The sequence below is a fragment of the Acanthaster planci genome, linkage group LG11 (genome assembly GCF_054643075.1).
Source record: "Acanthaster planci isolate LZ-2023a linkage group LG11, COTS_SCS, whole genome shotgun sequence".
NCBI classification, from domain to species: domain Eukaryota; kingdom Metazoa; phylum Echinodermata; class Asteroidea; order Valvatida; family Acanthasteridae; genus Acanthaster; species Acanthaster planci.
The window spans coordinates 13,112,523-13,126,860 of NC_141787.1; the positions used below are offsets into that span (position 1 = coordinate 13,112,523).

Below are 14,338 nucleotides of genomic sequence, written 5' to 3' on the forward strand. Positions count from 1 at the left end.
TTACACCCTCCCTTAACGGGGGGCAAAGTGAGGCCGTGCCAGTGCACATTCGATGAGACCGGTCCGGTCCATTCTTGTTTCGTTGTTTGCGCGTCTGCCGAGGACTTTTACCCCTGTCAAGGGTCACTCCGTGATGTAGACATCATCACTCGCCTTCAGGGCCCATCTGGGCATGCTCGCTGGGATAACACTTTCGATTGGACAAGAATGCAGTATGTGCAAGAGCGAGATTACCCCTTGCGGCACCCAATCTCGAAACGGTGTCGTCTTAAACTACGATTTCGTATACTTGAAAGATTTTCAAAGCTCAGCTTTTTTCGTGTGTGTGTGTCCATTTCGATTTTAGCTTGCAGCTACTTTAACATAACACAAAGATATGAGCTGTTGCTAAACGTGACAATGTACAGATAAATTGGTTCATAGGCTTTGAATACAAGAAATAATGGACCCATTTTAAAATAATATCCGATGCTGAGGAAGAAGATATTTTACGAACATACAAGTCAGAGTAAAATAGCTGTATCGAGCTGTAAAGTTCTCTTTTTTTCCGTTGGGTCAAATCGTGTTCTGAATTCACCACGCGGGCGAACAAAAAGATGCAGCTTCGACGAAATGTTGCTGGTTTACACACGCACAAACAAAACCAGGTCCCAGCGAACGTGCTTCCGTTCGGGCCTCTCTACGCGCCGGTAATTTTCCCTCTGTTTATTCTGTCAAATTCGGAAGCGTGAGAAACTAATCTAGGTGGCGCAGTGTACACGGGGAGTGGCAGGCCGCACAATGGACGGTGATACGTGTGGTGTGATGTTGCCAGTGTATAGGAGGGGGGTTATTAATCTCGTCCAGGAAAGAAAGGGAGAGGGAAAGAACAAAACTAGCTCAAACCTTGCAACATTATTTTGAAGAAGTGAACTTAAGTGGTGGAGGGAACGTCATTAGCAGAGTACGGTCGCTGGTTGGAAGGAGTAAACATGGGTGTGCATTGTTTGCAATGCAAATACTGCATGGAGTTAACAGAAGTACGTATGGCTTGCGAAACAAGCCAGTTGTTTAGTAACAGTTGCCCGGGTATTGCTGCAAGATTTTCCGTTGTTTTTTTTTTTGTTTCCCCAAGCAATATCTGTCTGTTGTTTTGTGGGGCGGGGAGTTCAATCGACATGCATGGGCGACGCGGCATTCGAAGGGTTAAACTTAATGTACATGACATGAATGGGTCTGGTTATGAAAGAGTCATAACCCCCTGTAAATAAGCAGATAGAAAATCGCTCCGTAAATATGAATCATACGATAAATTGTCAACGGCATGGCAGAGCACACAAATCAATTCCTCACAACATGTTGGACGTTAAACACCGCAAAACTTTATTGCCACTCTTACGTACGGATACAAGCATCATAAGATAAGAGTTTTACCGCAGGGAGAGTGCGAATGGTACGGCTTAGATGTTTTGGTTCAGAGATTCTTCGTCAAACTTGAAAAACAACTATTTGTTCAGTGTGTTTTTTTTTAATCAGCAGCCTTTTTTGTAGATGATTTAAACTGAACTTATGACCTCGATGAGGTTTGAGTGAAATGTTTAAACTTGAAGCATATGATGAGGGAAAACTACTTTACCACTTATCCAGGTTGAACGTTACTTTTGAATTTAATCTGTGTTGAGTGTGAATGAGTTTCAGCATTCTGTAAGGCAGTGGTGGAAATATAACGCGCAGTCTCAAGGGGTGTGAAATGTGTACATGTAAAGATGGGGCACAACCTAAATCTCCCACTTATTGCATCTATACGGCACTGACCCAAAGAATTAATACCTAGCATGTGTGGCGTTTGTTCCCGGGGGAACTGACAATGCCTGCCACAAACCGGATTAACGCGCAATATTGTAACATTTTATGATGGTTATTAAATTCTGTCAGAATTTCGGGGTTCCGGAGATTGGGCGGATAAACCTAAATGTGAGGAGCACAAAGAAGGTCGGGAAAAGTTCTGACAACGTCAGGCCAGGATAAACACAGCCGACAGGCGTGAGTTGGATTACCGAGGTGCTTCTGGGGGGTGGGACGAAAGCCAACTTTACGCGGCGAACCGGAGACATGGAAAATGACAAAATTTCCATGTCAACCGCGCCATGTCTCTGCAGCAGGAAGGCTAGCATAATTATGTGGCACACAGACAAGAGTTGAGACTTTATTTATGCACGAGGCCGAGCATATTGAAATCGAGAGCAACTCTGCCTTTTTGAACGTTGAGAGTAGAAATGAAAGCAATAAAATGAAATTTCCTGACAATTAGTACCTGTCTACTCTGGTGAAGAATTTCAAATTCATGATTGAACACACATAGTGCGCCTTGATGTTTTAAGCCAGATTTAAAAACAATTGAAAGGGTGACTTGGAACAGACGGAAATTGTGAAACAGTCTGGAGCCATCCTATTTGACAGTTTGCAGTTTATATAAAAGATTCGGGAAATTAGATCAAAATGACTTCGTGAATAAGGGAACCAGGTGTGGAGTTCAATCTCACTGGAAAAAAAGCTGCTGAAAATAATCATCGTCCTTGGCAAATATGGGTAAATTGTTCCATATCCGTGGCGTTCGAAAGAAACTCTGCGACACGAAATACAAGGCACCAATCCCCGCCACCGTCAGAGGAAACTCCCTTTTTTGGCATCAGGACGGACTTGCTATCCGAAGTACAATTCTGCACAGGAAATGGTGACAATTTTTGTTTTCACACTACCGGAATCCTCAATGAGTTTAGTCATAGAGGCGAGCCACTACATGCAATTTACTGTCGTGCATACAGGCGTTGTGGGGACAGCAACGCTGGCAGGGAGTTGCAGGCTCGGTCCCTCGGAAAGTTTGATTTCCATCCGCGAGGGGAAACACGGACCAGAAACGTCGTGCAGATGCACGCGGATCTCTTAGTCGCAGACCTGTTTGTGTGGCTACACATGCTATGGTTCCACTGCAGACAACTACAGCGGAGTCTATTAGCTCCAGCTTGACAGCCACACTCCACACCCGTGCTATTAGTTACCTATCTCGAGCCAGCGCCCCCGTCTTCTGATCTCCTAGACTAACCCTTTGACCCCGCACAGCCCGTCCAGACCGTCCTCACGCGGTCAATCATCTGGTCATCTGCGCACCAGATGAGCCCTTGACCATGCCCCGATTGATCAGCACTTCGCACCGGGTGCGTTTTGCTCGTCGGGCCGCTTGACAAATTACCGACACGGCCAAAGGTAAGTTCGCTCAAGTGCTCACCCCAAATCGGTTTCGAGTGTTTCGGTTAGCAAGCAATCCGGTACCGGTAGGCCTATATATCGGTATCATATCAGGGCGGGGCGGCGTGTCGCCCCGGCGGGCTCTGACCTTAACCTTGGCGGAGCGCGCCAACATCGTCTACTGATGGCGAGATGCATATGTCATTTTCAGCTGGGAAGAAAACAGCTGTCAGTTTCCAGGTTTCACGATCTGGGATTTTCAATTTCTCGGCTCACCTGTTGCGCCCGTTAAACGGATGGCAGGTTTAAGATGAGTCGCTAACGTTACACGCGGTTGCAAAAATCCCACCCGTCTTTTTAATGAATGAACACAGTGATGGATTTAAAAGACTTTGTATCTGCAACACTTAACTCTTCAAATTCAGAATGATTTGGGCAAGTGCTTTTCAAGCATCATTTCTGTCACCTTCAAAGACCTTTTCTTCATAATGCATATATCATGTTACTTTTGCACCGTGGACTTAGAGTAATGTTTCAGGAAATAAAAAACGCTAGCCTGAACGTCAGTCAAGGCTAGCTCAGCTGAACGAGTAAAGCTGCGCTACAAAGCAGCCAGATTCACTTAAAACCCGCCCTAAACGCAAGTCACTGAGTATCCAAAGGGACGAAATTCTGAAGTTGTAGTGACCGTTCGTTAGTGTGTAAATGCCTGGTCATTGTCAGTGCTGGTTCCACGCGACTCCCGCACGTGGCGCCGGTTATGCATAAAACAAAGTCTTGGCAACGGAGCCACAACGGGACTCAAAGGATCGTTTCACTAGGTTGTAATTTTCCTCGGTTAATCGCGTGGGCTGTTATCGTCATCTTGAAATCGTTATGTATGATTAATGAAAACAAAGTGCAGGCAATCATAAATGTATATCGTGCACAAGCTAGGAACCGTTAGGATTTAATACAGATTTCTTTCTTAAAGTTTACTTCATGCTCTAATGTATTATACAGTTTCTTATGATGACCTCTCGCAAAATTATCCAAACAAAGGAATTTTTAGACGAGTTTACTGAAGCTTAAAGGTTTACCTCGATAATTCTCAACGTTTAAACAGTCGGTTTTAAAGAAACCAACATGAAGGTTACAAGAACTTCGAAGAGCGTTGATATGGCTTTACTTGGGGCTACTCGTAAAATTGAGTGGGGTGTCATATGATATCTAGTCCTCTCCCCCTAATGAGCTGGCAGTCCCAGCCTCCCATTTCTCTGTTGTCATTGCTATGTGCACTACTTTATGCGCAACGGAATATGTGAGTCCTTAATTCACGGAGCCCCAATTTCATACAAAAAAGCACCGCAAAACAGACTACCATCATCCTCATTATCCTCGTCACTATGAAGCGAAGGTTCTCAAATGCATATCAAAGCGATCTCCCACCACTGCACCTCATATCTTCCAGAATGTGCTCAAGATCGTGTTCCATTAATTAACAGAAGTACCCCGGGGTTGTGCGCATGCACCCTTAAACTTGTATAGCTTGACTTGGCAAGACGGCCGTTGCATGCACTCAGTAATCGCTACTATGCAGTATACAACCTTTGGATATAAGCATGAACAGTTAAACCTACATTGAATAGCCACTGACCAGGGAACAATTTCTCGATCTGACAAGGCCAGATATCGGTTGAAATGTTACCATTTTCACGCGCGAATCGTTCCAAACAGGTTGGCAGAAAAACCGCACAATCGTGAATTTGGAGATGAATTGAAATTTCCACAAAAGACCAGCCGTGCGATGCCAGTCAAAATACAGAGTGACAGATCACTGGTCACAAGTTTAGGACAACCCTATTCCACAGCACAATGAGCAATGAGCTGTCACGGTTAAAACGTTCCATGCACGGGATGAGCAACGATTACGACCTTGGGAGTTGAAGCCGCCTATATCGCAACACTGGATAGTACTATGGGAGGGGATCGCCCTTGCTTGCTCGTTTGCTGCATCTACGTACGTGTGCTTCTCACAGTTGAGTACTACGTCGATTCTTATGCGTACAAACCGTGTGTGTGTGTGTCGACACCCGTTTCAGTGGGATGACATATGACAGGAGACGTGTGTATTTGGGGATGATAGATGGGGGACTTTAGCGTGTCATGCGTGGGGAGGGGGAGCAAGGGGCGATGGCCCCTTCTTAAAAGAATTAACATTTCCAAAGAAGACAAAACCAACAGAAAGCCCAAGATAAACGCTCATTAAATATAATAATTAAACACATTTCCAAGACGCCAAAGCCATTCGAATCAAATGCTCCCTGACGCTTTATAAAAGCAAATTGGAAATAAAACAATGCCTGTACGTAAGCTATTAATGCACAATAACCTTGACCTTCAGAGTAAAAATAATCTAAAACATGCAAATAGAAATCTAAAATATTCAAGGGGGAAAAATCGGATAAAAATCACCGGTTTGGGTGAAAATACATCAGGATTGTCCCCATTCCACCGTTGATGGTTTATCAGTTTACCAGTGAGGAGTGTTTTGCGCCCTGGAAAACTCCCCCTGGCCCCCGAATAACATCTTGATGACGCCGACAGTGGAAAGGCCGATAGGCGTTTCAGGACAAGTTTCAAGAATTTTTCACGTAGGCCCCCGATTCGAAATTGTGAAATGTGAAATGGAGCACCCCTCTCTCTACAACGCACACACAGGTTAGCAACGGTGACAAACGTTACGAAGAGGCATTGGGGGGGGGGGGCAAAAAGTCACCGTTGAGAAATATAGAATAGAGGGCGCCCTCTATGCATATAATGTAGACTGGAGAGACGAATGTCTAATTATTCTCCTGCTGCGGATTCGCGTTTTTTTTCTTACTCGCACGACGGTAGCTAACGATTGCCATAACATAGGCCTACGCTCTTGAAAGATCCTACGCTTGTTTTAATATGAAGAGTGAATATATGTTTTTTTAAACAGTACGAATATGTATGAACGTTCACAGAGGAGACAAAATCGCATGGATGTTTCCGAATGGCAACGTTGAAGGACTTCGACGTGAGATTTCGACAACGTAAGCAAAAAATTCCAATCAACGTCAATTCAGATTGCTGTCCTGGAATGACGGTACTGTGATCCTTATCATTCATCAGTACAGAATCTTTTATTCTAACAAGAAAAGGTACTTCACATTACGTAGAGATCAATCTCTTTCTTGAGTATGTGTGGTTCTGAGAAGAACCGGGGAATAACTAGCTCAGTACCACATATACTCAAGAAAGAGATTGATCCATGGTGTAACCGCAATCGTTTTACCCCTATAGTTCTTTCACCATGAAAACCTTCAAGTCTTATTACGTGCAGAGTTTTTAAGACAGCTACACCTGTAGCATGGCTTGCTTCACTCGGACCCGTGCACAACCTGTCTGGTAAGCCGCCTTGCAAGTAGGAAATCTGGTTTTGCTGTCTATTCTGAAAACAGCAGACTGCCTCGCTCAAATTGGGTCATATTTGTCCCTAACATGGACGAAAATCAATCTTGACGAGCTGCTATAAAAGCCTTCAGCAGAAGCGCCCCCTCACCGGTTGAACAGAGCGAGGTTGGTCGGGAGTGTTCATTTTATCCCTTGGTCCAGCTCGGGGCTCATACCTCTGCAGCGGTTTCAAAACCGAAATCCTTTAACAAGTATACTCTTCAGTCCGGCGCTCCCAAACGGCAGACGAAGTCGGACCACAAAAAAAATGTGAGGGCGCTAAATACTTGATATGAAAAAGAAGTCCTTTCTCCGCAAGTTATTCCATATTCTCTACTGGAGTTTTTCAAATGCATGGACTCTTCTCACTTTCCTCAGACGCGGAGTGATAGTCAGCTTGTCGTAGCGGTACCCTCCCCTGCGACGTCTACGGCTTGAAGTTCGAATCCTACCCCGGCAGACACGTGAATTGGGGGGGGGATAGTTGCTACCCGATTCAGTGATAAACTGAAGGCAACGAATGCACAGATTGAAAAAAAGCCTGATGGCACACTCTTTGCACCACTGAGCAAACCGCAGAATAGAGCTTGACAATAAACAAAGCCTGGAACGCTTCAGGCAATATATGCAGAAGTAATCGGTATCATGGCCCGCAAAGCATTATTCTATGACATGTTTGGGGAAGGGTAAAATCCGATGTACCGAGTGGAGAATGGTAAACGACAAAGTTGGATGAATCGGTATGCCAACGGGGTCACGTGGGGTCTGATCTTGACATAAAGTACCGCCAAATTTATACCTTTTATGTTGGTAACATTAATGTTCACGAGGCCCATACTAGTGCCATGGCCATGAATCAAACCGCAAGAGCAGAACTAAGACAGATTAACGACCGCCTTGTCTCGGTTACTGTCCCCCCTGCGAGGAAGAGGCGTTGGAACTTCCTGGTTAGCCTACGGAGGAAGCTCGAACGTCAGTCTTCCTCATTTTACTTGCGTATCATTCATTCCGCTCACAAATTTTGAATATCTTAAAAATTCATTTTTTTTTTATTTTGAGAAATTGTTACGAATCATTTTAGAATGATGGGTGAACAGTCGAATTTCTGGATTTAAAAAAAGTTATAGATGCGATAAAAAATTGTGACCCGTATATCCTTGTATTTCGTCATGTTATTCAAAATTGAAAGACGTGGCTTTGTTTATTGCGCGTGTTTCAGTTTTATCCAAACACAGCGTAAATACAGAAAGCGGCCGGGACCAGATAAACTACATTATATTGCACACACGATTTTCACATTTTTGATCGAGGTAATAAGCACCGCTGCATACTCAAACTAGCGGAAGCGTTTTTTTTTTCTTTCGCTTTCGGTTTGTAAACTGTTTGAGAGGCAAACAAAGTACAGGGAGAAATGAAACCAGTGGCAGATCCATTTTCAGGATTTTCACCCAACGTTTGGAATGTGTATGCTGGGGGACAGGGGAGCGGCATTTACAAACAGGAGGCGTCCCGAAATAGAGGTGAACTCGGGAAACGAGTGGTGCGTGGCACAGTTTGGGTGACCATTTCTATCCACAACGTATTTGAATAGCCCAGTTGAGAAGAAGCTTGGGGAAACTTCCAAAGTCCCGTCCCCTCTGGTTCCGCTACACAGTGACCTCCCTCAGTGTATTTAGATCTTCACGCAATAAATATATGTTTGTGATTACATGTATGAACCCCAGCCCATTAGCGTCGGTCCGTTTATGCAGTAAATTTTAAACCGGTGACCTTGTGCGAAGTGACAAAGGCCACCCTGTTCACAAGGTCTATACCATAAATTGAAACAGTCATCGCGGCGCGGACATTTTTTTCATCACGGGTTCTTTCTCCAGCATTACACAATGCACTGCCGCTGGACAATACACTGTTAATTTCGAACTATAGAGCAGAAAAAAAATATTACAGGCGTCTGTGGGTTTTACGAGATTATGCAACTTACGGGAGCTTGCTACCATGATGTTACCATCATGTTACATGTGTCCAGGGAAAACGGATGCAAAGAAATCGACTCGAGACACTTGCCCGATGTCTGACCGGCACCGCCTATAGTTGGCCCAGATTTCATCAACAGCGAACCCCCCCCCATCATTGGGCTTCAGAGATAAAATAAACAACATTTTTCACTGCGCCTTCACACGGATAGGCCTATATAAAGGACCGTTTAGCCCTCACAGGGAAAGTGTTTGAAGTTCTCTTTTCTTCCGGATATTACGCCTCTTTTCAATTATCCCACTTATCAGCCATTAAAGTTTACTCTTTGTGTATTCAAAATAATAGTCAGGCATTTCCAGGAGTTTCACTTAAAGGCAGACGGAGCAGTTATTGGCCTACCTCGCCTATCGTAGCCACGCTTCAGAACACTATCTTTGGACTTGTAAGACCTTGGATGGTGCCAACTTCCTCAGAAAACATAACTTGGAAGGAAAGGATATAGCTACTCGAGAACTGGTCAAAACACATGGATTCTGAATTTCGCTTGAAGTTTTTAAGCGATCCTTTCTGCACGCCCGTGAGAAACTACAAACGATTGCTGCTGTCATTGAATGTTTTACACATTAAGCTGGACAGTGAGTGTCTTGTCTCGCTGCGAAACTACAATCACAACCGTCGCAGACCACTCGACGAAAGACGCCACAAAACCCCAAGTGCTCCCTGAATGTTAACAATGTAATTTAATTTCAGTGGCCGAGACAATTGAGATTTAATGTTAGAGAGACAGACAGGTTTACCTGCCTCAAACAAACACACGGAAACAATGACCAGCCTTCACTTTGCCGTTGAAACAGGTGGATTAGGTAACGCCCACGACCACTTCAATTTAATAGCTCGTAACCGCGTCATAAAATAAGCTCTCCTTTTCGCTTCGATCCGAGGGAGATCATGGCGGAAGCCCGATCGCTTGGACAAATATCTCGAACTGCGTTGCTTGCTTTGGGATCATTGTTTTGGCATTCCCCCCCCGAACAGAAATCCCGTCGATGAATGACAGAAGTCGTCATGCAGATTGCAGGGTTTGCTAAGCGTGAGCGCGATGGAGGTACTTGGACAATCTCTGCAGAAAGACTGGAAGCGCATTGTGTGCGCTGAGATATGAATTGTTGGAAGTCGTTTCAAAATAGACCGCCGGCCAGATGGATTGTTGTAACCGTCTAAACTACGGGTGAATTGACATTCATCATTTCCCCCCAAACTGACCTTAATTGGACGTAATACTAAACCGGATACGCCACTCTAAAAGCACTCTACAGGATCACAATGAATTTTTTTTACAGTACAAAGGTGACCAAAGAGGAACTTATACTCAGTGCACGATGTTAACAGTTCCTCTCACTGGGTGTCGATACTCCGTGTTAATAACCACTCTCGCCCAATTTGGTTGACAGTTTGCCGTTTTGAATAAAACTTGAAAAAGGAAGAATCCTTTCCCCGAATTTGCCCATGATTACAACATTCTTTGAAATAGTTTAGAGAGCGACAGACGTTAGGGGGGGGGCTTAGTGTTCCACTTTTACTCTGTAATTCCAGTCAGCTGAACGTGTCCCGACGATTTTCCACGCGAGAGATTTATAGAAATAACGGGAGGTGGGTTGAACTTTTCCTGTGAGAGTTCATTTCTCCCTCGATAATAATCACATGATAAAAACCCACGGCGAATGTATCCTCCAGTTCAACAGGGCTCAAGATGAGGACTCATTCTCAGTGACACAAAAGGAAATGCATATGTCTTCGACGGCTTTAGATACAACAAATGTAATAGACATAGCCCTGGCTTTTAAGTTGGAAGCCATTTCAAACACGCAACTCGAGCATATACATGTACAATCTACATATACTTGTGGCAAAGTCATCTCCAACCTCTAAAAAAGAACGCGAAACATAACAAAACGATCAGAACTTCCACTGGGCCTATTCCCCCAGCCCTCTTTTCTGCGGGAACGCAATGATTGTTCCACAATTAGCTCTTCCCTTACTTCTTGAAAATTTACAGTCACAAAATTCAAAAGTTGGTTCCAAAATCGTGTAGAAGTAACCGCACTCGTACGTGGTCGCTTTCAAGGTTGTGCGGCTGTAAAATTCATCACCGTTTCCGTATGATCCGTACAACGAAGGGGGGGGGGGTACAGCCCTGGCCAGACAAGGTCATGTATTAGATAGCTTATGCCGATGGAGTTACACGTTCCGTTGGGCTGCAGCTTTCTCGAATCAGCAATTTCACCCAAGAAATACAACTGCGCTTTTCAGACTGCCTTGCTTCACTTAAAAAAGTTATACGTCAAGGTACAATGTGAATAGTTGGTGGCCACAGGTTGAAATCCTCGGTGAAAGTTTCAAAATACTTCACTTTTTATTTATTTTCAGTGGCACGAATCAAGTTTAATAATTTGTTTCTGTGCTTGCTTTGTTCTAGTTTTGGGTTTGTCTTCTTTCTTAACAGTCATATCATATTGCTTCTGACTGGCATACGAACGTCACGCAAATATAACCCGGCTGTTTATGCAAAGCTATTTTTTTTCTCCACATCAATCGTAAGTCTGCACAGACAAGAGATTCTGCCATTTCAACTGGATTTCTCAAACTACGGTCCCAGCTTTGATATAAATTCCGCACTGTTGAAAAAGAATAACAGCACCACACTTTCCCCAGAAACTTCCACATTCTCAACGTGTCCAACAACCCGTTCTCAGTGGTGCAATTAGGACCGTAATGGTGCGAGGGGGGTGCCCATGCACTGACCCCGTTGTGTGCGGGTCGCAGCGGGGTCGCGTGGAGGAGGTGCTCGATGCCTGGCACGCGACGCCTTGGTCTGCCACCCCGTGACGATTGAAGAGAACCTTTTATCAAGCAATTATTCGGCCTAGTCTTTAAATTCCGAAGGTGGGCCAGGAACACCGAAGTTTTAATGGGCGGCGGAGACTGAAGTCCTCGGTATAAACGTTTCTTCAACTTTTAAATGCACCCTTCCACTTTGTGCTTATTGTCTGTACGCGGAAGCCCCAGCAATATAATTATACGAATGCTTTGAATTATAACGATTAACACACAAACAATTTCGGCGGCAATGGTTAACGTTTATCAGACCTTGTCAATTCCTTGTGTGTGATTTTTGTTTTATTTCAAAAGTTCTTACAGTGTTTTTATACCGGCCGAAGTGTTTAAATTATATTGATTAATCTCATTGGAAAGGAACTGTTTATACAGCTGTGACATGTGTAAAAGTTTTAGAGCACCGATCCTTGTTAAATTTTAAAACAGCTCTCATGTTCGATCGTAGAATTATTCATAAGATTTCCCTCCTATTGTGTGATGCTGGTCTCACTAGATTTAGCACGAGAACAGCGCGCGTGATACTGTGATCACCGTATGGCGCGCTTTCGTTCACAGCTCTGGGACATGAATTTTTAAATACCTCACTGCCGGGTCTGCGCAAATTCACACAGTAACAGACACAAATTATCGGTATACTACAAGCTTATATTTTTCTAACCACTTGTGGCTGCTTCCTTTGTTCTAAATAAAACACACCGCAATAAAATGCAACACGTTGAGTCTTAATTCGTTTATATGACATATTAATTACCAAAATTAAGCATTGAAGTCAACAGTAGTTTACCTAAAAGCAATGACTATATTCATGTACATGTAGTCTTATAAACATAGCTTTCTTGCTTACCTTGAAAGAGCTCTGGACCATTCCTGAGCGAGAGAAGTTGGCGGTTCCGGTTCTAAGCAACCATGGGATTTGTTCGGGAATTTCAGCGGTATCCACTCCCAGCTGAAGTGCACCCCCAATCGTTGAAAAGAAAGACGGGTGGTTACAAGCAGGTTCTTGCACACGTTCTGCGTGTAAGCAAAGACCGTACATGCCGGAGTAAATTATGCGTACTCAGCGTGCTCCGCGTCAAACGCGTATTACTCTTGCGCGCCTCAAAACAAAACAAAACAAAACATAACAAAACAAAACAAAACAAAACACGCCCTCTTTTGTTCCGCTCGGAGCAAATAGTCTCAAACGCAGAGTAATTAGACTGTATGCCCTCCCTGGCCCCGTCAACATCTGGTGTGTGGAAGTCCCACAGACCGGTTGTCCCTTCGAGAGGGCGTGACCGGTTGACGGTCATTGACACGGGGTAAACGATTTTCTGTATTGGTGGTCTACCAAATACACGTACATATTAAAGGCCGCATGCGCTGTGGTAACCACGAGGAACAGAGAGGACAGCCGCGCTGAAAATAGGAAAATGAGACAGAGCCTCCAGATCTTAAAACTTATTACGTGGTTGATTGCGAGCAAAAACAAAATCATATGGAATAGAAATACACTGATAAAAGCAAAACTTCGGCAAAAATGGATCAGTGTTTCGTACCCGGGCACTTTCTTTTTTTCCCAAATTGTTTTGCCAGCAAATTTTGACGTATTGATTGTTTCTAGAAATCTGTTGGATTGGGTGATGGAAGCTCCTTGAGACAATGTTGGTAATATAGACCACACAAATATATCCACTTAACTTGGAAAAATCCGTAAAAGAGAACAGTGGGTCCTGGCCCTCCTCTCTCTCATATAAAACTACCCGACGAGAAACTTTTTTTCGATTTTGATTGACATTAGCTACAATTATAAGCATTGTGACAGACGTTTTGCGCCAGCACATATGTGGATCAACATTAAATCCCTACGCCAACATTCTTGCAAAACTTCTTCTAAAGGCAAGACAAGTTTATTCATTGAATGATATTTCTATTTTAAACGGTAAAATTCTGGAAGGCTGCCAAAGTTTAAACCCTACCTTGCGTACCCTAAAAGCCCTGCAATTGTTTTCAGTGTTGTATCGAAGGAATATTTGTGCAAAATTTTCACGAAATATTGGTTCTCATCTTCAGATTAGTAATACTCACGGAACAAGTGCATGGATCTTTCCACTCCACGTCGGTCTTAATGACCATTTGGAATAGTTTAATGGTAGACGCTGCTACACCATGACGTGAATTTCCCACTCCTCCAGTTTTTTTTAATGAATGTTTAATAGCGTAGCAATCAACAGAATTGGCAGGCCCCTGTGAAACTTTTTTTCACCGAACCACTTCAACCCTGTGCTAATTATCCCGCGAGATCCCGGCGCGAGCAGCCGTGTGCGTCTAACAACTGCTACCGTGCACTTGAGCTGAAGTACCGGGGGGGATGAATTAACTCGCGTCCCATACTGTTCAAACCCCTCATCGCCTATTTTTGGGGTATGGGATGCACGAATATGTTCAAAGAAAATCAATATACATTGGTTAATGATTCATCTTTTCTCGGCAGCGCTGGAGTAATATTCCTGTTGATTTGGAGATGATCTTTGCCCGGGGAGTTGTTGAAACGTGTTAAGCCTTCGGTAACAGCTCCGGAAAACTGTGTGGGTATTTAACTGCCCAGTAAAGACAAGTATTGGTTTTCTACCACACCTCTCTCTTTCTCTTTCAACAGAAAAACTAAATGTTTTAGCTGGAAACTTCCATGGTTCGTACGGTGGGTGGAATTTTCACGGGACTCATCTTTTTCCGGGCACCTTTTTCGGCCAATCTCACAGCCGTTCGTCGCGTCTTGCAGCTGGTGTGAGCACTACGACGGTCG

General features: G+C 44.0%; 1 protein-coding gene across 2 annotated transcripts in view; it reads right to left on the reverse strand.

Moving 5' to 3' along the window:
- Positions 1-14,338, reverse strand: part of prdm12 (PR/SET domain 12) — a 44,450-nt gene that overhangs the window by 28,803 nt on the left and 1,309 nt on the right. For both annotated transcript variants that reach the window (XM_087143505.1, XM_022250581.2), the window contains exon 2: positions 12,398-12,564. The gene's annotated coding sequence lies outside the window, so the exon portion shown is untranslated. The remainder of the gene's footprint in view (positions 1-12,397; positions 12,565-14,338) is intronic.